The sequence below is a fragment of the Epinephelus fuscoguttatus genome, linkage group LG22 (genome assembly GCF_011397635.1).
Source record: "Epinephelus fuscoguttatus linkage group LG22, E.fuscoguttatus.final_Chr_v1".
Classification (NCBI taxonomy): Eukaryota; Metazoa; Chordata; class Actinopteri; order Perciformes; family Serranidae; genus Epinephelus; species Epinephelus fuscoguttatus.
Window position 1 is genome coordinate 24,505,924 of NC_064773.1, and position 23,347 is coordinate 24,529,270.

Genomic DNA, 23,347 nt, shown 5'->3' on the forward strand with positions numbered 1-23,347 from the left:
ACCACATTAGACAGAGAGAGCGTCTTTTAAGGCGGACAAACACACATGCACGCATCCTTTTGCTGTGTGTTGACGCAGGGAATGTGGAACCCTGGTGTGAAGTCTGAGAAAAGCCCCGAGAAAGAGCAAAGGAGTGAAAGGGAGCATTGGATCCAAATCTAGCTGTCCTTCAGTCTTCCATCTCTTTTTCTATGGCTGTTAAACTCAAAGGAAAAATGGACTTTCAAGTTTGTTTGTGGCTGTTAGTAGGCATGTCACGATAAAAACTTTTGTTGGACAATATATTGAACCAGAAATAATTGTAATAAACAGTATTATTGTCATTTTAAAACCATTTTATGCCATTTTAAACCATTTTTAAAAAGTAATTAACGCCTGTCAATATGTACAAGAGTAAATAAAACAGTTGTACTACCTTTATAGGAGTTCCCCAGAACCACTGAGTTTGAGACTTAATACAAAATTTGGCCAACAAAGACGAAACCAAGTGAGATGAATAGACAAGCTTAGCGAAGCTCCGACAACACCGCAGTTACCACAGTAATCCCGCTGGTGTGCTGCAGTCTGCTCCCAGGGATGTATAGCCTGGGAGTTTGGTGGTTTGCTGGTGGATTTACAGAGTTGGGGATGAAGATGCTGGGGGGTAAAACTTCAAACAACGGACTTTTGGGCTCATTGCCAGGGTTTCGCAAGCTAACGACGATCAGGACTTTGCTGCTTCCACTCCAAAAGTGTAGCTGCAGGCTACCAGTAAGCTACGCGGTGTCGTCTTTGAAAGTGTTTTTTTTTTTTCCGGACTCTCACAAGCAGGCAGGGATGAAGAGAAAAAAGTGAGAACCCAAGTCTCATAATGTCCAGGCACCCTACTGTTTATTCTGGCATCATGTTGGCTAAAATGTTGATGACATTTTTTTGTGAACAAACAAGTATGTAAACACAACTGATAAAATGAAGGTCAGCAAAATGATCAAGGTCATGTCCATATATCTTACGATAACTCAATAATGCAATTATCGTGATAGGCCTATGAAGGAGTGAAAGATGAGTGTTGGATCCAGATCCAGCCATCCCTCATTCTTCTACCCCTTTTTTCCATGGATGTTCAGCTCAAAGGAAATATGGACCGCCCATTGTCTGTGTCGCTGTTAGACTTTCCCAATCCATTCCCAACCTCTGATCCCTAACTTGTGGAGGTCAGAGAGTTTTGGTGAAAGATTTGCAGTAGCCACACCATTTATCCACTTTGTTTTTAGACAAACTGACAGTAGGTTTCTCACTATCATAACTATCACGTCACTTTTCTAACCATAAGCTTGATGTGGTCAATACACACTTGAGAGAGGAAATCGATGTAGAAATTGTTCTGCATATTTAAAAGTCATACTGTGTTCTCAAACAGGACTAGAAAACACTTAAAGAATCACTTAAACTTCTCCTCATCAAACATAACACTGTTCTATTTTGTACTCTTATCTTTCAAAGGAACTTATGTAAAACACTTGTTTTAATTTCAGTTTAAATCACAGAATTTCTATCTTACTTGTGCCTATAAAACTGCACGGCCAGTCTTTCCTCTTTAAGAGCGACATGAATATTGTTTTAGAAACTGAGTGACAAGAGTTTGCCTTGAAGCTCCTGCTATCTCTGTCTGGCTCTGTAATAGATTAAACATTGCTGTGCTTTATATTGTGCTGACAAGAGCTTTCATTGGCTGTTGAGTCATCATGGAGGACAGCAAGTAAGTTTGACCATTGTCAGAGGTCGCTGGGGTGGATGAGGGACAGACTGTGACCCAGGCAGTGTGCAGATAGATGATGGAGTCCCTGGCTTGATCAGGTGGGACTAACTGAGAAAAAGAAGACCTAATCACAAGGCTTGGAGCAGAGCCTCAGCCAGGCCTGCACATGAAGCACTTGCTAATATTATTATGCCCTTGGTTAGGGCTGTATTGAGAAACGGGGGTTGGGGAGTAGATGGAGTTTTTACATGCTTATTTGACTACACCCTGGGTGTTAATGATTTATCGATGATTGGCGAGTCACTGGTAAGAATGTGATCAAGCAAGAACACAAGTTGGCTTGGCAGTACATACTTCTTCTCCTGACATGAGTTGTAGTGTTTCTTTAGCAGATACCTGCTGTGTGCCTTGTCATGAACAATGATGGATTATATAAAATATTGTAACATGACTAAGGATAAATGCAAGACATTGCTGAAAATGTGCATTCCTATTAATTCCTGTTAATGAATTAGAGGGCAAGAGGGTTGCTGGTTCGATCCCGGGCGTGGGAGCCCTTCTGTGTGGAGTTTGCATGTTCTCCCCGTGTCAGCGTGGGTTCTCTCCGGGCACTCCGGCTTCCTCCCACAGTCCAAAGACATGCAGATTGGGGACTAGGTTAATTGATAACTCTAAATTGTCCATAGGTGTGAATGTGAGCGTGAATGGTTGTTTGTCTCTATGTGTCAGCCCTGCGATAGTCTGGCGACCTGTCCAGGGTGTACCCTGCCTCTCGCCCGATGTCAGCTGGGATAGGCTCCAGCCCCCCCTGCGACCCTCAAGAGGATGAAGCGGTTAGAAGATGAATGAATGAATGAATGAATGAATGAATGAATGAATTATAGACAGCTACGTGGCACATGTGCAGGGAGAAATGTATTACATCAAGAATTATGTATATTTGTATAGCATTTAGTACCCTTTATTGTTTTTCAGTGCTTCATATTGCATATAGTAGATGCTCAGAAGGCACTTACATTTCCTTAGGATCAGTAAAGGTAATTCCATCTGAATCATTTTATTGTTCCTAATGGGGATGTTCTATTTTTGGTGCACACAATCATATATATATATATATATATATAGTTTTGTTTTGTTTTTCACATTCAAACCTGACGTCATATTTTATGACGTCACTACCCTAAACATTTTTAAGATCTTTAACAAAATCCTCAGTTTTATTTAAGTGATTCATCAGAATAAATGAGATAGTATTTTTTTCTGGTGGGGATAGGTTGCCACAAGTGGATCTGCTGCTAGCATAATGTGGCTTGTTTTTAGCATTGGAGCTAACTAGCCAGTGTAGATAGTGGGTAATAACTCCATCGCTTTGTGTTGTCATTACCAACACCAGCCGGAATGAAACCATGGCTATCTAACTTGCCTACTGGAGGTTGATCTTTTGCCGCAAGCCCAGTCTTTGGGCCTGTGCTGGTAAGTCTGGTTCCCTGTGAAGCTAGCTTTATGCTTGCTGTACTGTCTCAGGTGCAAGGTTGTTTGCCAGAGATTGACGCAAGAGCATCGAGCATGAAGGCTCCAAAAGTTGTCGGGGTCGGGGCTCTGAATTTTTATAACTAGTAGCCCACTGTGTTTTTCAGTTGAAGTGGAAAGGTAGACAGACTGGGAAGTTTCGCCTGTGCACACACAGGGTCCAAAACTAACTTTTTCACTTACCAGCCAGGCTGGTAACTATGTAGGGAATAAACCCAAAGGAATTGAGACTTATATGTCTGGACAACTGTGAAACTCTACCAGGCAGCAGCACTAGAAATGTGTCCTAAAATTAGTTCTTATAGGAAGTCAGTGGTGCCGTTGTATAATTTGGCATGTCTTAGCTGCCTTTGCCACTCATGAAAGAGGGTGTATATTTGGCTGGCTTTGCTCTCACTGCACTTAGCCAAAGTTTATAGCTGTTTTTAATGACCTATGAGTGAAACCCTGATTTATCTGATCTTTCTCTAGTGCTCTCACTCTCCTTCTCAAATTACCAGGCTGTAACACTTTTATTTTTGCTTCCTCTCTCCTCTGTTTCTGCTGGGCTTGTTTGCTTCTTGTCACACTACTCAGCAACACTGTGTGTACCCTTCATAAAATTGATTTGACAGACTAATTAAAATAAACAAAAACTCATCACATACTCCTCTGACTGAGTTGCAATCTACACCCGCCCCATGGCTACACTTTCTCTGTTGTTTTTATTGTTTTGTTTTTGAGCTTGGTTTTAGTTTTCACACAGACTCAATGTGTTTATGCACTGTGTATTCTGTAAATCACAGCACCACACAGCAATGCCGTGCGTGAGATCGCACCTCGCTAACAATCTTCATCCCTGCCACAGAGGCCAACTCAGGAAACGGACTGTTGGTACTTTACACCAGTCTGAGTTCTCTCTCGCCCCCAGGGTGCCAGATAGTGATCTCTTCATCACTCTCCGAACGGGATGTTCTAGCAGCTACATTGCTGTAGGGCTGCGTGATTGATTTGAGACCTCAATTTTCTCTTGATCTCACAAGTCTTGGGAAAAATATTTTCTAGATAGCAAATCTTTATCTGCCTCCCAACACCTCAACATATGAGAATACCTATCTATAGTAGTAAAAACATGCAAATACATGTGGTTAAAAGTTGCACCTGAAGTCTGGGGGGTTCCCAGATCCCTGGTTGAGAAACACTAGTGTGGTGTACATGCATGAGCACACAGTTGTACAGTTAATGTGTGCTGGAGTGCCACTGAGTGAGTTCAGCTGTGCCCTCGCTGAGCTGTGCCAATATCAAACTAAACTATGATATTAAAAGTAATGAATTCTATTGAAATACACCCGTGTTCAAATGTTAATGCAATTTTCTAAATGTCAGAGAAATTTGTCTTTTGGCCAGCAGTTCTTGTATTGATTATATCAGACCTTTTGTGACATTTCAAAACAATTAGTTAACCTAAGATTATGGAGGTGTAGCTGTCCTCTGTGGTATTAAACAGTAATCACCTGTACTCTACCTGCTAGCTCCTGTGTATATGAATCTTTTAGTTTCTGCCATTACGCTCTGTGTTTCCTACACTTGTATATTGTTTTCAAATTAGGTTGACGCCAATATGTGAGCTGTCATACTTGTCTTTCTAATGGCAGTGAGCGCCGAGGGCTGTACTCTACATGCCAAAATCAATTCTTACACTTAGTATATTGGAGCCCTAACACTTATCCTAAGGCAGTTAAAGAGTAGCTTTGCTCTGGTTTCTGGCACATGGCTCTTGGGTTTTAGTATTTGGTCTCTCTGATTTGGGTGCTCTGTTTTAATGCTGGTATTGGCAGTGCCAGAATCTGTGCTTCCTTGTTCCTGAGTGTACCACCCACACATGTGCATCTATGACTCCCCGGTTGACATTCATTTCCTGCCTCGTCATCACAGCTTGCTATCACTGACCGTGTACAGCTCATTGAGTTACACATCTTTCCATCAAAAGGCTTTTTACAAAGCTCAGGTTCTTGGAACAGCGATGTAAATGGAAAGAAGGGAAAAAGACCAGAGAGTGCTCACTTTTCCTGGAACCTACTTGTCCACATGTAGCCAGCATCATCCGAAATTTTAAACCCTTTGGTTTAGTTACTGTTGAATAAGCGAGTGGGCACCAATCTCAGTTGATTCGCTAGCCTAAAGTGTTGAGTTTACATGAGGATCAGCAGACAGTAGTGGACATTAACAGTGAACTGACTACGCAGCATGACGAGGAATGCAGCTCCATACTCAAGCACTGCGTGCGAACAAAGGCCCAACATTGTGTTCAAAAAGTGCTGCCTCACAAAAGGACCCTCACAAAGCCTGAAATGAACCTCTACACACCCATCTGTCTGCGCGGCTTCCTATTAGTCAGGCCAAACCACCAACCCCTGGCAGACACAGGCACATTAGGGTTAGGAAATGGATACATCAGCCTTATAGGAGTATATTTACACATCCAACAAACAAAGAATAACATTGTCATTCATTTGGAGTTGTTTCTCCCATTTTCACTCTCCTTTATGCTGGACAAGGCAATATGGATAAGATCAAGTATCACAATATTTTAAACGACATACCTCAATACTGTAGACATTGGGGCTTTTACAAACTCTTTTCACAATGAGATTTTTGAGAACTTATCATTAGTAATGCGGATATAATACTAAGTGAGTAAAGGCAAATAATAGAACAGCTACAACATTCTGGGAAATTCTGAAAATTACATCATTTTATAATTATACAACCTTTAAAACCAGGAAAAGACAACATTTATGATATTATGATATCCAGAATCTAAGGGCCCTGACACACCAAGCTAACGGTGAGCTGTAGGTTAATGTTAGGCTGCCGGTGAGTGTCTGTCACCCTAGTTTCCCGCATCATTGGCACTAGTCGGCCCTCGTTAGCTTGTTATTGGCCAATTCAGTATGTTGAATAAGGAGGCATTCACACTGGCACTCTCTGGTCCGCTATATATGAATCCTGGTCCGCTTTCACGGATAGTTCAGTTTGCAGTGGTTTGAATGCTCATTCGAACTCCGGTGTGGACCAAACAAGCGAACCCTTGTCCGCTTGAAAACTGGGGGTCTCGATTCACTTGCAAGTGAACCCTGATACGGTTCACTTACAGTGGGAAATGCAAACAAACTATCCAGCGAACCAAAGAGAGGAAGTGACATAGAGCGCAGTGCATTTTGGGTAGAAAAAAAAACAAAGCCAACAGCACTAACTGTTGAGAAGCAGAGGTAAAAACAGAAACCCCAGGACTGCATAAATTTGGTGTTGCTCCATTGTTTTTGTGGTGACCAAGCCGGCTGAAAGGGATGGATTTCCGTTTTTGTTCCTGGCCAATCTATTAGCCAGGGTTTCTTCTTCCTCATGCTTTTTTTCTTCCTGGTCAGTGGTAGTTTCGGGCAATACCGCCCCCAAATGAGCAGTTGTTGTAACTGCGTGACGTTGTCCAGGCGGTTCGGCCTGCTTTAAAAAGTGCAGTGTGAAAGTGACCCGAACCAAATGAAGGTGTGAAATTTTTCAACATCCCCCGCCCAATCGAACAGTCCCCCTAACTATCCTGGTGTGAATGTGCTGTGTTGTTGGGTGTGTTGTTAATGTGCTAACTTGCTAATTAGCATCTTGAATCCATCCTGTCAGTCCTCCAATTTCCCTTTTTGAATGACAAATGCGGAGTTCAGTTATTTCCTTAAACACAGGCACAAAACGTACGAGCCAGTTGGCTGTTGGACGTTGTATTTGCGGTGTGTTCAAATGAAACTTTGGGCTGTAACACAGGTGACGTGAGGTGACGCAACCATCAGCCTTTGTTGGCTTTGTGTGGCTAGGCCTCAAGACGATATCTAGTCTCATATCAAGTTATGAATAAGATATTGCTATATTGCCAAGCTCTACTTTTAGCTCTGTTTTGGTATCCACCAATTCATGAAGGAAGAATTGTGCTCTTTTTAGCTATTTTCACTAGCTAATTACTAGCTTTATCTGCTGCTGAACAAGTAGTTTTCAATGGGATTAGCAGAGCCTTTTTATTGAAAACCTGCCACACCTGGATCAGTGCTAAATAGAGCATAGACAGTGAACCAAAACAAAAACCTTAAAGAGGTTAAAATGACCCACAGACCTCAGAGGCTGATGATAATTATCTGTGGGATCATCACTACGAGTCACAGCTTTCGCATTACACACAGTCATTTGATCTGTTCTTGATATAAAAAATATCAGTAAGAGCAGCTTTAAACAATGCATTTCCTCACACTGCACATTTTAGTTTTTCTTGCCAGCATTCACTGATCTGAGCTTTTGTCAAGAGGATTTACAAAAAAAATAAAAAACCCAAACCCAAATCCAACCTAATAACTGATGAAGTATTGCTTCACACTCCTAATTAAACATAGATCATTGACCCCATAATGGGTTTATTCAGAAATAGACCAGCATCACCCCCGTCTGTGTGCCTTTGATGTAATTATACCTTCCCCAGAGGGACAGAGGGCTATTTTTGGCATTTCGAGAGAAGGCAAGAAAGAAACACAAACATCAAATTCAAGAAATGAACCACTTAATTTCTGAGACTTGCAGCTGTTAAATCTTAAAATCTGTAATTTTGCTTTCAAGAGTATTTCATGAAGCGTAATAACTGACATTGACAATCCATTTGTTGTTCAGGTCAGTGAAAGGATTTGACTCATCAGAGCTGGAGTGATTTAAAAGTGACCAATATGATGACAAGCATGTATTAATGGAGATGGCTGACTGCATGTGTAAACAGATGAGTGGATGGATCTGGATACATACAGTAGATACAGCTTGCTGATTAATTCATGTAAAAGCCTCTGCATGGCTGATCCTCTGTTGGATTAAACATGATCATCTATGCCATAATTTGTTTTCCCTCGGATTGAGAGCCATATAGAGTTGGAAACAATAGCTTTCTAAACAGTGTGATCAATAGTTACGCTGATCACTTTGCTGCCAGTGTCTCTAAATGCAATCACTCGGCCTTGGGGCTCCAAACTGTGTCCTAGTTTGGTCTACAGAGGCAACAGTACTCTGTTACACAACTGAAAGGTGCTGTGTGTGTATGTGAGAGAGGGCGATACACTGTAGGTATATTAGACCAGCACAATATAATAATTGGTAGGGATTTTAATTGTTTAATGTTCAAGTAGTCTACAATTAATCAGCAATATTTCACAGTGCACATTACACGTTTTGAAACCCGATGAAAGCTGTAACTCGTCCTTGAATGACATGCGAAGCCTGCAGTCTTGGCACTCTTCCTCCACTCAGAGGCAGATAAAAAGGGAAAGGCATGTGAACAAGAAGCACAAAGTTACAGAAAGTCGAGTGTGTTGGCCCCCCCACACACACACACCTCTTCTCTGTTAAGAAGCAGGTAGGATTTAATCTGTCACTAAACCCCATCATTCATTGCCTGTTCTCCTCTGGTATCAGTGTCCCTGGCTTTCACAGTGACCACCAGACCATATCAGAAGGACAAGGATTGTTCTAGTGGGCAGCGCTCAGTGTCGATGGCCCTGCATACTTTCCATAGTTTTATAGGAGAGCTGCGATTATTCAGGGCTGTAGCAGTCGGTTAGCCCATCTGAAGGGAAGTTGGGTTAATGGGAAATACTAGTTTTCTGTGTATCATGTATATTTTGTTGCATTTAGAGCACTCAGTGGTGAGCAAGATTTAAAAAAAGGTTAACCACAGTGGTGTCATGGCTGGACTGGAAATATGTCAGCAAGCATTTGATGGATTTCAATGAAATTTTGCACATACATTCATGTTCCCTCCCACACAATGTGTCCCTCCAACTTTGGTGATCCCATGACTTTTAAATCACCGCAGCAATGAGGTTCACATTTTTGTTCTCTAATGAAATATCTCAACAATTTAGTACAGCCATTAATGTTCCTGTCAGGATCAGTGTTCGGGGTTGGGGGTTATATTTGTCTGTAAGGCGGTAATTTAAAACGTTATAGTTCCTATATTAAGTAAATACATTAGTTACTAATCAAACAGTTATGTCATTATTTGCGTGACATAAGTTCCTTAGTTATCTGCACAATGAGTTAACAGCAATGCAGTGTAGTGCGCCCATGGAGGGGCTCTTCAGCCTCAGCGGTCTTACACTGACTCCAAGGAGGAACAGGTTGTCTGACAAATGATTTGAGAGACTCCTCCTCATGAAGTATAACCACTGCTTCAGTAATAAACCTGTCAAAAAAGCTGGACGAGTCTGCTATAAAGGCATGGTTTGGTGAGCAGCGGCTTGAGTGAGTTTGAGTGTGTCTGGCCAGTTAAATGCAGTTTATATGCCATTTAGACATGTTTTTGTCCTGCCTGTAATTGTGTAATGGTGTCAGGATGGCTTGTCTCTTATATTGTTTTAATTAAGGGCTTTTGATGTAATGTAATGAGGCAATTAATATTTGTATGAGGAGGTGTAAGAAAGGCTATTCTCTTTTTATGTTATTTAATGTACTGAATGCAACTGCTGCAGAATCAGGACTGGGTGATTTGGAGAAAACCAAATTTAACAATATATTTGACCAAATACCTCTATCAATATTGTGACAGTAGGGTTGACAACCTGTAGGGTTGATTACTGGTGCTTTCAGGAATATTTACACAATGACATTTTGAATAAATAATGATGGGTAATGTGGATATAGTGACTAAGTGAGTTAAGGCAAATAACAGGGCTGCTAGAAGAGTCTGGTAAGTTCAGAAAATTACATCACTTCATCTAAGACGATTCCCCAGACCTTTGCAGAATTTATAATTGTAACACAACAAATTTTGCAGCTTTGCTTGTTGAGCATGGCCACCAGTTTGTCAGGCAGCAGGTACTTGTGCTGTTGAATCCTCATGTGTGTATCTGAATGCTCTCTCACAGTGTATATGCTCACACTGTGTTTAGGGTTCATAGTGAAAGCGCTGTGGATGAGTTCCTCTGGTGCTGCGGCTGGTGACGTGGCTGCTCTGAGTATAGTGAAGCCTCTGGCAATATATATGCGGTGTGTGTGTGTGTGTGTGTGTGTGTGTGTGTGTGTGTGTGTGTGTGTGTGTGTGTGTGTGTGTGTGTGTGGGCACGTGTTAGGCCACTGGTAATTGCGTGTGGGCTCAGCAACTACCAAGTGTATGCATTGTAATGTGTGTGTGTGTGTGTGAGACTCATGACTGCGGGTGCGTGTGTATGTGTGCCATTATTTACAGTCTGAGCACTTGTCTGTGTATATAAATCATCAGGGCCCATTCTTACATCACAGCGCCCCTCAGGGCAGGATGCTGCGCTTTGACACGCACTCTCACACATACCACCTCACGCTAGCTGCTTCCTCCTTCCTTTTCTTCCTTCTATTGGTCAGGGTGGTCGGGAAGTCTTTGCTATTGGATGAGTGGAGGGTAATTGAATCACGACTGGAGGAGCCACCTTCCCTTTGAGGAGCTTCTTGTACTCACGCTCTGGTGCCCTACCTTTTGTTTCCTGTCCCTCTTTCAGTTTTTCCACTGTGCATGCAGACTTGCTAGCAGCCTGTTGTGTCTCATGTGTTGCATATGTCCAACAGATAATTGGATGTATGTGTAGTCCAGTGGTGGAACATGGTGGAACATACTGCTATATTGACCCCAGTATGGAAATAGTATGTCAAGGTCATAACAGCTGCCTCACATCCCCCATCTGTACTGGTGAGTGTTACACAGAGGCGTACACTGAAGGGCATACATTAGCATCATGCACTTGTGAAGATGTGTTCATCTCTTAGTCAGGGTTCCTTGTTTCTTTTCTGTGTGGCTCTCTGCTTTTACTTGCCTGTCTATCCCTTCGTCTGCGTGGCTGCCAGAGCTTAACAACCACACAGTCGTCTCACTAACAGCCAGGCCTTGCTGCCAGAGTTGTACACTTGTTTGTGTGTCTGTCCAGCAAAGTGTCGCCCTGGTCTTTCCTGTGGTTTGACTTGAAGACATAGTCTCTGCCATTTGGCTCTTGGAAGCAATTGTTTCCACACAAAATCTGAAATCTTAACACATTGTTTCTTAATGCTGGTAATGCAGAGGAAGAGTTTTTCTTGCTGCTGTTGCTTCCAGTTTCAGTCTGATAGAGCAGCTTCTCATTATCATAAGGTGGCACTACTGTTGGCATGTGTTTGAGATGTCTTAGTAACTTGAACTGTGACTCAGAAAGTGCTAGTGACACGCAAAATTAGGCATTAGTCAGACAAAAGGTGAACGCAGGGGTGATAAACATGCACATTGCCCCCTTGCTGGCCAGTTTGATTTAATGGACTGTGAGAAAAACTGTCGACAGCTGTTAAATGATAACCTACTGCACAACAGCAGAGCTATATGGAGCTGAAATGGTAGTCTGGTTCTGTCTGTCCTGTATACAGTAGAGAAATGGATTAAAATAATAAAGTAAAAATAGAACTTATGCATTTTCTGGTAGCCCAGTAGGAGGGATGGGGCGATAGACATGTTTATTGCGTATCCCAGAAAAGGAAAAAACACACAAGAAGTTGATAGTGGTAATTTTTTCATTGTAGGGATAATCGTGAACATCAAGCTGGTCTCACTGAAAAAAACGTCCACGTAGGTGAACTTGGAAACTTTGGACCCAAACCTCTGTTTATTTTTAAGGCAGCGCCCTCTGGTGGCTGTAGTTTTTATTGCAGGAGCAAATGAGGAGTGTAGATGATGTAGTACACAATGCACACAGTCTATGTAAAGTTGTGTAAAGCATGTATGTATAAAGAGAACTGGAAACAGCGCAGGAGGCAGGACCCTGTTCATTCCTATGGAAGTTGCTCAGTAGTACATGAAGCCAAAAAAGTTAAACTGCAGTGTATGAAATTACCCTGATGATCGGCTTCTGCACTGTGTGGCCATAGAGCAAGCGCAACGGAGTCTTCTGCCGTCTGAGCCAGCTACTTCCAGTTTAGCACTCTGCTAACTTGAATAGGAATAAAATTATTTGATCATGTAACTCCTCTAGGCTTTCTAGATGGATCCGAATGGATCGATGATGCGAATAAATCAAATCATGATGGTGAAACGAGTGATTTCAGCATGTAAGTGAATGGGGAAAAAGACTTTTTGGGCCACAGGGCATTTTTGTTAGGGTGTAATACCACTTCTTGGCCACTCTCAAAATTGGCTTCGAAGCACGGTACACTTCCTGAGGGCTTGGTATAAAGATTGAAGAAGTCTGGGCCAAAGCGTGGGCTGGAGGGGTAGTGGATGGGTCGGGCAAGCACAGGACTTTCACCTAGGAGACTGGGGATTGTGGCCTCAAATCAGCACTGACTTCTTTTAATCATGACGTAGCGTAGTATGCCAGTATGTGTAGCATATTACACTAGTGACATATGTGGAGTCATGCATGTAGCATCTGTCACGTGACATATGTGACCTTGTGTTAGTAACAAGAGTAGTTATTTAAAGCAAAACTATGATGATTTTTGTAAACTTCACAACTCAGTTTTATAGCGTAGCAGTAATGTAACAAGACGTTGATATATGCTGTTTTGGGGATGGATATATATGTGATTTTGGAAGTCAGTGGAAATCGAACTATTCTGTCTTTTTGGTATGAGATAGCATTGTGAATATTGTGTCCAGCAGCACCCAAAGGGACTGCTGGGCAACCAACAATAAAAGAGACTTAAAAACAGGCTGCATACACACCAACCTCTTCATTAAGAGTTGGCATATTGAAAGATATGCTGCTATTTCAAATAGTTGACAAGCCTGGCTTATGAATTACCATTGTTATTGTTTTTCAGTAAAATGGATGTTCACTACAAAAGATGTGTCCTATTGTGATGTAATAGAAATGTTTGTTTCTTAACAAAATGTAAGATAAATGTATCCCAATATGTTTTAGTGTCATTTCAAGAGTGTGATTATTAGAATAATCATAAACTGCAATTATTTTGGCTGAGATAATGATGGCATGAAATGTTAATATTGTCCCAAGTCCTCATGACTGTGGCCATTTTTCTAAACCATAACACAGTGCTCAGTTGTCATCACAAACGCAGGATTGTTCAGGAAAATAGAGCTGTATCTAAACTGAACACAGTGAAACACCAAAAGCATTAATTTTTTATGGACTGCAGGTGCCACAATGCTCGCAGATGCTCTCACTGTGCTTGTTTCATGAATATCACAGGTATTAATGAAATGAAAACCACTTCAACCCGCTACTCTTTCCTTTGGTGACAAACTGAAGAGCTTGAAACTGGTGCTCCTACAACCTGCATTTCTAGGTTTAAAAACAAGATATCAAAAGCTGCTGCTCATGTGTCTAACTGAAGACAGCAGTCATACCGAGGCTGCATGGCCTTGGGCGTGACGGACTGTCCTGTACTCGACAGTAATGGATTGTCCGCCCATGTGCCAATCAACAGCAGCATGCTCTGTCAAGACCAGGAAACCTTTCAGCTCTGTTGTGGTGAGCTGCGCCAGATAACAATGTTATCTAGATGTAGGAAACCTGCATTTTGACTCTGCTGTGAAAGGGTGGTGATCAAAATGCAGAAAAAGTAAAATAGAAAACAATTTTTTTCCTAGTTGCCACCAGTCTGAGGCAGAATGCAGCACAGGCTGTACTTTTTTCATGCTCGGACATCGACGCTGTGTGAGTTGAATCAGAGGGCACTGTATCCAAGGTTGGCTGAGATTGTGTTTGATCTAGCTTCAATTAGGGAGGCAGGGAAGAGAAGGGGAGACTGTATGTGTGGAGTGGTAGTAGGAAGACTGTAGAAGAAAAACATGGGCACCTCTCTGTCTGCTACAGTCTATTTTTATTTTCCTTGTACACAAGCATAATAGTAATCCAGAAATAGCATTTGAAAGCACAGAGAAACATGTCCTCAGTCCACTACTCTTTGATGTACCATCCAACGGCTTCCTAAAAACATGCACATAATAAACTGCAGTCTACTCTACAGTCTGTCAAGTTGTATAAGGGACGAGTGTTGTGGCAGTGAGAATGAAGGAAAGGAGTAAAATGACTGAAATAAAAGGAGAAGAAAGCACAAACAAGTGCATGTCCTCCACAGAGTGCTGTGCGTGGGAGGAAACAAGACATCCGTTGCTTTGTCCAGTCGCCTCTCATATAGGCCTTAAAGACAGCTGAACAGAATGACTTGTGCTGCTTTAAGAGCTAAGGCCAAATGCACAGGTAATGAGAGCTGTCACAACAATGTGCTGTTCCATCAAGGTGTGAGTGCTCTGTGCAGTCAATGGATTCTTTGTACTACCCTTCTGATAATGGAGTGACACATCGCTATTTATTCATGCCCCCAGGAGTAAACACTTTGTGGTGACTGCCAACAAGCGTCTGTATGTGAGTGAGTGTGTGTGTGTTTGTTTGTATTAGTGAGTGCATGTACGTGTGAATCAGAGTTTCATTCCAGCTTTATATTGATCGTATAAAACAAAATGCATGCCATGTTTCTGTAAGAGGGATGCCATGCCATTAGTACCTTATGAAAGAAGCCAGTGAGTTGCATTATGGGAAATGTAGGGCCCAGTATTTTTGGAGCTTGACCCAAACCTTAGTCAGGTTATTTCATATCTTTTGCTTATGCTGTTTGTGAATCTTTATGGAAGTACAATATTAAATTGCTGGAACATCCCTTTAAACACCTAGTTATTAATTATAGAAGGCTTTAAAAGGACCTTTCCCCCTTCCTACTGGAAAAAAAACCCCACTGACATCTGGTTTTTGTCTCTAGTGGGAAAGGTTGCAATGGGCATTCATTCCCAGGACAAATGGCTGTAGTAGTTCTGGGTATTTATCGGCTCCAGCTCCAATCAGCAGTGATGGAAACATGACACATGGGTGGACACACTAATTGGTTACTGGGAAACTGATATCTATGTGAGTATATAAGACCCTAAAAAAGAGGAGAGACCACTACGTCATCCAGGAGCTTCGCTGGGATAATTTAAGTTCAGGGTTTATTTTTGGATGAGTCAGAGACAGTTTACCATCTGCTGTCAACTGTTGGGCCTGATTATGGTTGGTTAAATGTTAGAAAGAATTCTTGCAGCTTGCCTAGTGAGGCAGAGTTGAAAATGAGCTAACATAAGCTTCACACAAACCTTGTACGCTAGTACTTCTCATTGCCACTACAGGAGGCCTGCCCTTTATACATCGGATTGGACAATGGGAAAAGATCCCAGTGTCTGTGGGAGCAGCTTATGCTTTAAGTTGAAGTTTTGCCAGCTTGAGGTGTTCAGGGAAATCCTGCAAAAATGCGAGGGGAATTGAGTGAAAAATGCGTGGTGCTCAGCAATGCAGAAATCAAATCAGAGAGTAAAATGCTTTACTTTCATTGAAAACTATGACAAAAATCCTCCTAGGCGCTTTGTCTGATCGAGGCTGTAGTTGGCACCAAGTTTGAAAGAGAGACTGAAGAAGTAACGAATCCAAAAAAAAAAGTAACCACCACCGTAACATTTTCACTGGCCATCATGCTGCTTTTACTGTTTACTAACCCATTTTCTGGTGTGCACGACATCAGACTTAACACACCAGGAAAAAAAAACTGCATATACACACCAATTTTGGTGGAAAAAGGCTATTCGAGTTACATTCTGATTGATTTTTATTTTGGATTTGTAGTACTTAAATTTTATTTTTACACTTCTCTGCATTCTTTTTTTTCACCTCTCTTTCAGAAGATTTTGTAGAGTTGTAGGCCTGTCTTTTTCCCCCGTAAATGACTCCCACATTTGGGACAGCCAGGCAGAAGCACTTTTAGGATTTAGCTTTGAGAATATTTCCAGACATTTGTTTATAGTGTTAAGCCGTTAACAGGACACGTTCCTCTTTGCCAGATGACATCTAAACATAAAGCTATTAAAAGCCCACTGGCACTTTGATTTGCGAGTACCCCCTCCTTGCACTTAGACCGTCTCATCTTCTCTGCCTGTGTGTTCTCCTTTTAACTTTGTTTAGTCATCATCGGCTTTTCTACTGCTATCATCACCTACAATACACATGTGGCCTAATACCCTGCCAGGCACTGTGGAAAAACATTGAAGCTGACTGCTGGATATATGGTGGTGAAAGTTGCTGTAAAGTTTGTCGACCGAGGACTTTGACAGCTGTCTCATTAGTGGTCATGCCATCCTCTGAAAAACCATATTGACCTGAAGACTTCTCCACAAATTTAAAGAGTTGTCAGCTATAGGACACTAACTATTAGGCTTCAGCTCCACCCCTGTATATCTGAATGGAAACCATATCACAAGCCTGACTGAGCTACTTGTTGCCAACACAATCACCCCTTCATCTCTACTACAGACTTTGTGTCTGTCTGGTAATATGAGATTTCCTGCTTCGTTCTAGCTTCCCAGAACGGAGCAGGTGTTTACACAACACGTAGCATACAGTAGTAGCAATTCAAGTTTTCAGTTAACATTCGAATGGGTGACATTGAAATGGGTCACTGGTATGTTGCGTTTTGGTCCAATGCACCTGACTGTCTGATTCAGTGATGATAAAGAGCCTGTGTGCCGCATTCAACACATTTTTTTTTTCCAGTATCTGGTTAAACAAACATCTTGTCATTGATATGACCAGAGCATACTTGAATATTAAAGGGATGCTTCACCCCGAACAAAATCATATTTTTACTCTTACCTGTAGTGCGATTTATCAGTCTAGATTGCTTTGGTGAGAGTTGCTGATAGTGGGAGATGTCGGCTGTAGAGATGTCTGCCTTCTCTCCAATATAATGGAACTACTCAAGATCCACAGACCTTGCTGTGAGCAGTTTCTTTCTACAGAACTACACCTGCCGACCATCTCACTCAGCAGAAAGTAGCGCACAATTAACTGGGTGATGACTACTGGAAAGAGACATTGCCATTGCGTTTTTCAAATGTTTTGTTTTTGGCGTCTGTTGTATCGAAGAGAAGGCAGATATCCCCACCGCCAATATCTTCAACAATCAGTAACTCACACCAGAACAATGTAGATTAATAAATAGCACTACAGCTAAGAGGAAAAACATGTATTTTTGATTATGGGGTGAACTGTCACTTTAATGTAATGCTTAACATATAGCTGTAATTTCCTAGTAATGATCACTCCCCATAAAAAGAGCAAAAAAAGACAATGTTACATGATGGTTGACAAAGCAATAAAGAGTGTTTTGTATTGCTATGTAGCAATTATATCTTTTTCTTAAGGTTATCCCCTGTGAAATTAATATAAATGTAATAGCTTTCTCACGCTATTTGTTGCTTTAAAATGAATGCCAATAACATATTTTTAACAGGCACCTAAATACATTGGCCTTTCTCTGCTACTCTCTACTCTGTGGTTATAAGGTTGAACTTGCTGAAACATCAGGCTGAGATTTCTGTCAACATTAATCATGAATCAATACAGAAAATACACAAACCAGAATGATTAATTAGTTTGGTTTTTTAAAGCCCACTCCTGGCACATATACCCATTCTGTGTTTGTTCTTTGGCTGGAGCTCAGGTTGCGTTGCCAGCGATGGGAGGCTGGGTTCCCCCAGAGGGGAGCCACAGTGAGGAGGTATAAACAGCCAGCTTCCCAATGGGCCTGATGGAGAACACTTCCTTCCTCTGTCTCCCATTGGGTTTCCTTACAAAGGACCTTGCAACAGGTCTCTGCTGGCCCAGCCTAGTTTGCCTCGAGTGCTTCTCTTTTTCCCGATTCAGATAGACATACAGGCTGACTGAGAGATGTTGACAGAAGTGTTAAGTCACCAAATGATGGAATCTGAAAATGACTACAGTGTTCTGCAAGTAATTCAAAACTCATTTTGGGAACCACAGAGCCGAGAAACATAAATCCTTAGTAGTGAGGTCATAGATACCCTCCCTAGGTCCTGTAATTCCTACTGAATGTTAAAGGTTAATAGCTTGTAAAATGTGTCAGTCTGTTTAACAAACTCCTCTAAATGTCATTGCACTGTGATTAATAATTACATGTATATCAGTGTCCTGACTAGGAGTGTCAGTTTCGATTAAGTCTGCTTTTGATAGCCCAACAACCATTAACAAATAACTAACCAGTAAACCCAAAATGGCCTGAAACACAAGAGGCCTTTTCTTTTTGTCTGACGCTTCATGGATTCAGTGAACTTAAGTGCCACATCTTAAAGTGCTATCCATGTAGAGGAGGTGAAATATTAATGTTTTGTTGTAAATGTCTTTCCTTTTATTTTTCGTTGGTCTGTTGTTAACAGACAGCCAACGAGCCATGTTACCATACAGAAACACAGTGCCCACTGCCCACCCTTGATTCTCCACTGGTTAGCTAGCCTTGGCTGCTCTCCACTATGCACCACTCCAGTGGGGTGGGAGCTAGCTAGTACAGCTTCTTATTCATGATGGCTGGTGGTTGATGTGGAACCATGTTGGCTACCCTACAGTCTCCCCCTGGATAGTGCTGGTGAGTATGCAGTGTCATTTTGAGCTGCAAAACTCATTTAGCATTGTTAAGTATGCTAATACCACTTGCTGTGCTGACACTGCTAACAGTGCTAAAGGGGGTTTAAGCCTCTGATTGGTGAGCACTTGTTTCCTTCGTTGGTTGGATTGGTTAGGTTTAGGCAAGAGGAGTGGGATTGGTCAGGGTTAGGGTGAGAATGTCAGGGTATGCCAATCAGATGCAGAGTAGCCTTTGCTGTTCTAGGATTCGCAAAGGGTTTGGGTTAGGAATGACCCGCCCTACTCTCCCTGTGATTTGCTACTATTTGTTGCCTTCGTTGGTTAAACTGCTAGGTTTAGACAAGAGAAGTAAGATTGGATATGGTTGGAGTAAGAATGTAAGGGTTGACCATTCAAAGGCAGAGTAAGGCGGGCCATTCCTTTGCTATCCTAGGAAATGCAAATGCGCTCATGGTGCACAAGTGCAATAAACTGAAGAGTTGCAAAACTGACATATAGGCCAACGCACACAAGCGGTCGGAAATATTCTCATGGTTAATGATTAATGATTAACCACTGCCATCCCTAGTCCTACCAACCTTGCTTTACGGAGACTCATCTTGACCTTGTAGAAAGCTTTAACAGTTGAACAGAGGTAGAAAACAACACAGGGATACCCTTGTTCGTTCAAATTGAATTCACTAGAAAAAGGCTTTACTGCTATAATGGAAGGATCACAGCTGCTGGCAGAGTTTTCTCAATCAGAGAAACACACACACAATCACATGTCAGTCAGAAGAGGCTCCATTTCACTGCACATGGGGTCTCAATATCTCATACACAAAGACAAATACAGGGTTTCTCACATTCAGTTTTGTCTCTGTGGACAATGGCTCTTTGGTTTGGAATGGAAGGGGGTTGAATGATGTGGCCTTCGATGCTCTGTGGCAGCTCTTTGAGGTGGAGGTGTGGAAACAGTAGACAGCTGTCTGAGTTGATGCGTGATTTTGAGTCTTCAGGGCAGTAATTATGGATGTCTTGCAGCTTGAAAGGCTGCATTGAGGTGTGAATGAGGTTTTTTTTTTTTTTTTAATATGATTTAATGATGAGTGTCAGGGCTCGAGTCTTTATGTCCTCATTATATTAACACTCTGGCTCTTCTCTCTTGTCCTCAGTTTACCGGGACATTCCTCTCTCATTTCCTCATTTATTTTATGCTAGGGAACAATCGCTCAAAAATTCAAACTGTTGTCGAACATGACACCGCATACAAATATCTGTATATTAGTGCAGTGTCTGTTTATACTGTACAGTGACATTTGGCACCAGATGGAAGAGCTGATAAATGAGCTTCCTGTGAAACGGGAGGAATCACTGCCTTGTCAGCTCCTGCTTTGTGTCGTAATGCAAGCACAAAACCTCAGCCTTGAGCTTAGATGAAATGAATACAAGTGAGCACAGAGCACGATGTAAACAGAGAAATGAATCAGAAACATGTAAGCCAGAGGAAACATGCAGGAAGACATTACTAAGCTCATGACCTTGTTGACCAGTTCAAGGTGATGTTGTGTAGTGGAGAGCTGAACAATTTAAGGCAGTGTTCACATTATTTTAGTTTGCATGCGTCACAGCAGATGAAGCCATCGCAAGCTGGCCATTTTATGAACATCATCAAATTTCTATTTTCTTTCTAGTACATTAGCGCTTCACGAGAGCTCGTCAGCAGCAACCTCCTGAGTGATTCTGTAACCCCAAGTGTGCTGCTGTCTGTTGCTCCCTTATGGTTTCTCAACACGGTAATCATGGCAATCTGTATACAAGCGACACAGTTATTATCTCCCTCGAGGCTTCAAGCCTGTAGAATATTCAGGTAGGGTAATGATAAACATTCATTTTAAATCAGATGATAAATTCATCTAGTGTATGTGCAGTTTTATGAGGCATGCTTTGTTGTTCTGAGAACTACTCTCACAGTTAGTGTCATTACTGGCTGCAGATAAGGTTTTTAATTTGTGGCGACTGCACAAAGAAACATGAAAGAAATCAACTGTTTATTGCAAAGTTTGATGTATTCATTATAGTTAGCATTTTAGGCTTAAATTCATGGATGAAAAAAGGGAACAGGATACAGCATTGGAGGCGGAACCCCATTCATTTCTATGAAAGGTACTCGGTGGTGCATGATGCCAAAAAAGTTTGATTTCAGGGTATAGATTTACCCAGATGTTCTGCATCCGTTGGTCCACAGAGCAAGTGTACAAGTGTTTCCTTTAATCCCGCCTCCCAACTGCTCAGTCTCTGGTTCACTCACATGAATGACAGAAGGAAAATAACTCTGAATTCGGCTACTAGTAAAGTTAACAACTTTTAGGATGTAGAGATTTAAATAAGAGCTGTCTAATTGGGAAGCTGATGTACCTAAAAACGGATTTCTCTTTCACACTGTATGTCTATGGGGGGAAAAATGCTACTGGGCCCAATGGTATCATTTGACATATCTGGGAATTGTAATCACACGGTTTGGCCACTATGTCAGATTGGCTTCAGAGTCTCGGTGCTCTTCCCGGGGAAGTCACAAAGACAAGACAGTTTCGTAACTGAATGTCAATAGTGACATGTTTTCATGTGTGGACCTCAGACCCAGCTGACTGCATTAGATGCCCAGTGTTGGGTTGCTGCAGGGGTCTTCATCCCATGACCCCGTTGTGTTTGATTAGGATTGGGTTCCTTCTGAAATAAGTGTGGAAACAAACAGAAGATGAATTTCTTCAGGTATGGATTGACTTAAATAAAAGCTGTGTAAGCACAGAAAAGGCTTACATACAACGATATGAATCAGTTGGGTACTTTATTTTGAGAAACCAAAATGCTCAGGTCTTCTGCAGAAACTTGAAGGAGGGAATTTTCACATTAGTTTGTATGGACACCCTGCAGACAATACAGCTGTAAAGACATTGCTGTATGCCTGTAGCATTGCATACCAGCTTGTAGTTACAGCTGAGTACACACACTTTGCACACATGCAGTGCTGTGTCGCAACCAATTTCAGCATCATGATGAAGCCTTCATTATATGTTGAACATTTGGCTGATGGCATGTAATGCAGGGGAAGGAGCTTGTTGGTCTCCAGCAAGAATCCTAACGGGAGGAAAAACAAAGAAAAGATAGAATGATGAGTAGTGCACATTTAATTAGTTACTCTTTGCCTGTTATCCTCTATAGGGCTGCAACTCACATCCCATTGCCATGCCCTGAGTCACTGTTTTCAGATTGCTTATTTTCCTCAGCTAAAAGTCCAAAACCAAAAGATATTCAGTTTCCAACCATAAAAAATAAAGAAAAACCGTAAATACTATACACCAGCCACAACATTAAAACCATTGAAAGGTGAAGTGAGTAACATTCATCGTGTTGTTACAATGCAATGTTTTGCTGGGAAACCTTGGGTCCTGGCATTCATGTGGATGCCACTTGACACGCACCACCCAACCAATTGCCATTGTAAACCAAGTTTCCTCCCCCTCATGGCAGTGGCACCTACAGATGGCTGTAGCCTACCCAACAGAACAACGTGCCCTGCCACACCCAAAAAACTGTTCAGCAATGGCTAGATGAAGGTGACAAAGAGTTCAAGGCATTGACCCGGCCTCCGAATTCCCCAGATCCTAGTCCAATCGAACATCTGCCGGACTTGCCACAACAATTCTGATCCATGGAGGCCCTAGCTTGCAACCTACAGGACTCAAAATATCCCTCTAGGCTACCGGCATATCTGATCGATATTCAATCGGAATGGGATCTTAAAAATTTGAGGTCAGATTGATGTCCTGTGCACTTTTAGCAGTGTGGCAGTGCACATTGGCCTTCTGGGGTGGCACTGCCATCAGGGTGTGTTGTTGCTATAAGGGGTTGGTCTGCAACAGTGTTTGAATAAGTGTTGCATGTCAGCTGGCATCCACATGAATTGCCGGACCCAAGGTTTCCCAGCAGAACATTGCATTGTTATTCAGTTGACTTGTCGATGGTTTTAGATGTAAATTTGCTCTCATGCTCACCCCAAACCTCAACAGAACCGCTCACTTTCATATTACTAGCCTTCACAAGTGTTTTCCGTATGACAGTATGTTGCAGATTTTGCTGGGAAAAGAGTAGTCATGCTCATTCAACTCTCCCTGGTTAAACACAAGCCAAAGAATGTGTGTGATTTCGGGCCTGTGTCTATTTAATTTACTAATGTGTATTGATAGAGCTGGCTCATCAATCAGTGACGTCACAGGTGACATCCAACTCAAACTCTGCTGTAGTCTTGTTTCCGTTAACTGAAAGTCATGATATCGGACGTACTGTACAACTATTTCAAGACATCATTCACTGCTGATGTTTGGCCAAACCTCAAACTAATCTTCCGAGATTTTAGACAGCCTCTGGGTTTCATTTTGCTTGCAAAGACTTGGAAACATTTTAGTACATATTTTTTTTCCTCTTGGAGTCCTGCCAAAGGCTGATTGAGTGCAGCTGAAATGCAGAGGGGGCTCGGCATTTTGCACTTCATATGAGCATTGTTCTTGTGTAGAAAACTATTAGGGTTTTGTGTGATTGGAATAAATAAAGCTGCTGTGTAGAAGAG

At 41.9% G+C, this 23,347-nt stretch overlaps 1 protein-coding gene across 2 annotated transcripts in view; it reads left to right on the forward strand.

Annotated features, from left to right (window-relative positions):
- The window catches only part of ahcyl2b (adenosylhomocysteinase like 2b), a 66,591-nt gene that overhangs the window by 5,637 nt on the left and 37,607 nt on the right, over positions 1-23,347 (forward strand). The gene's annotated exons all lie outside the window — the stretch shown is intronic.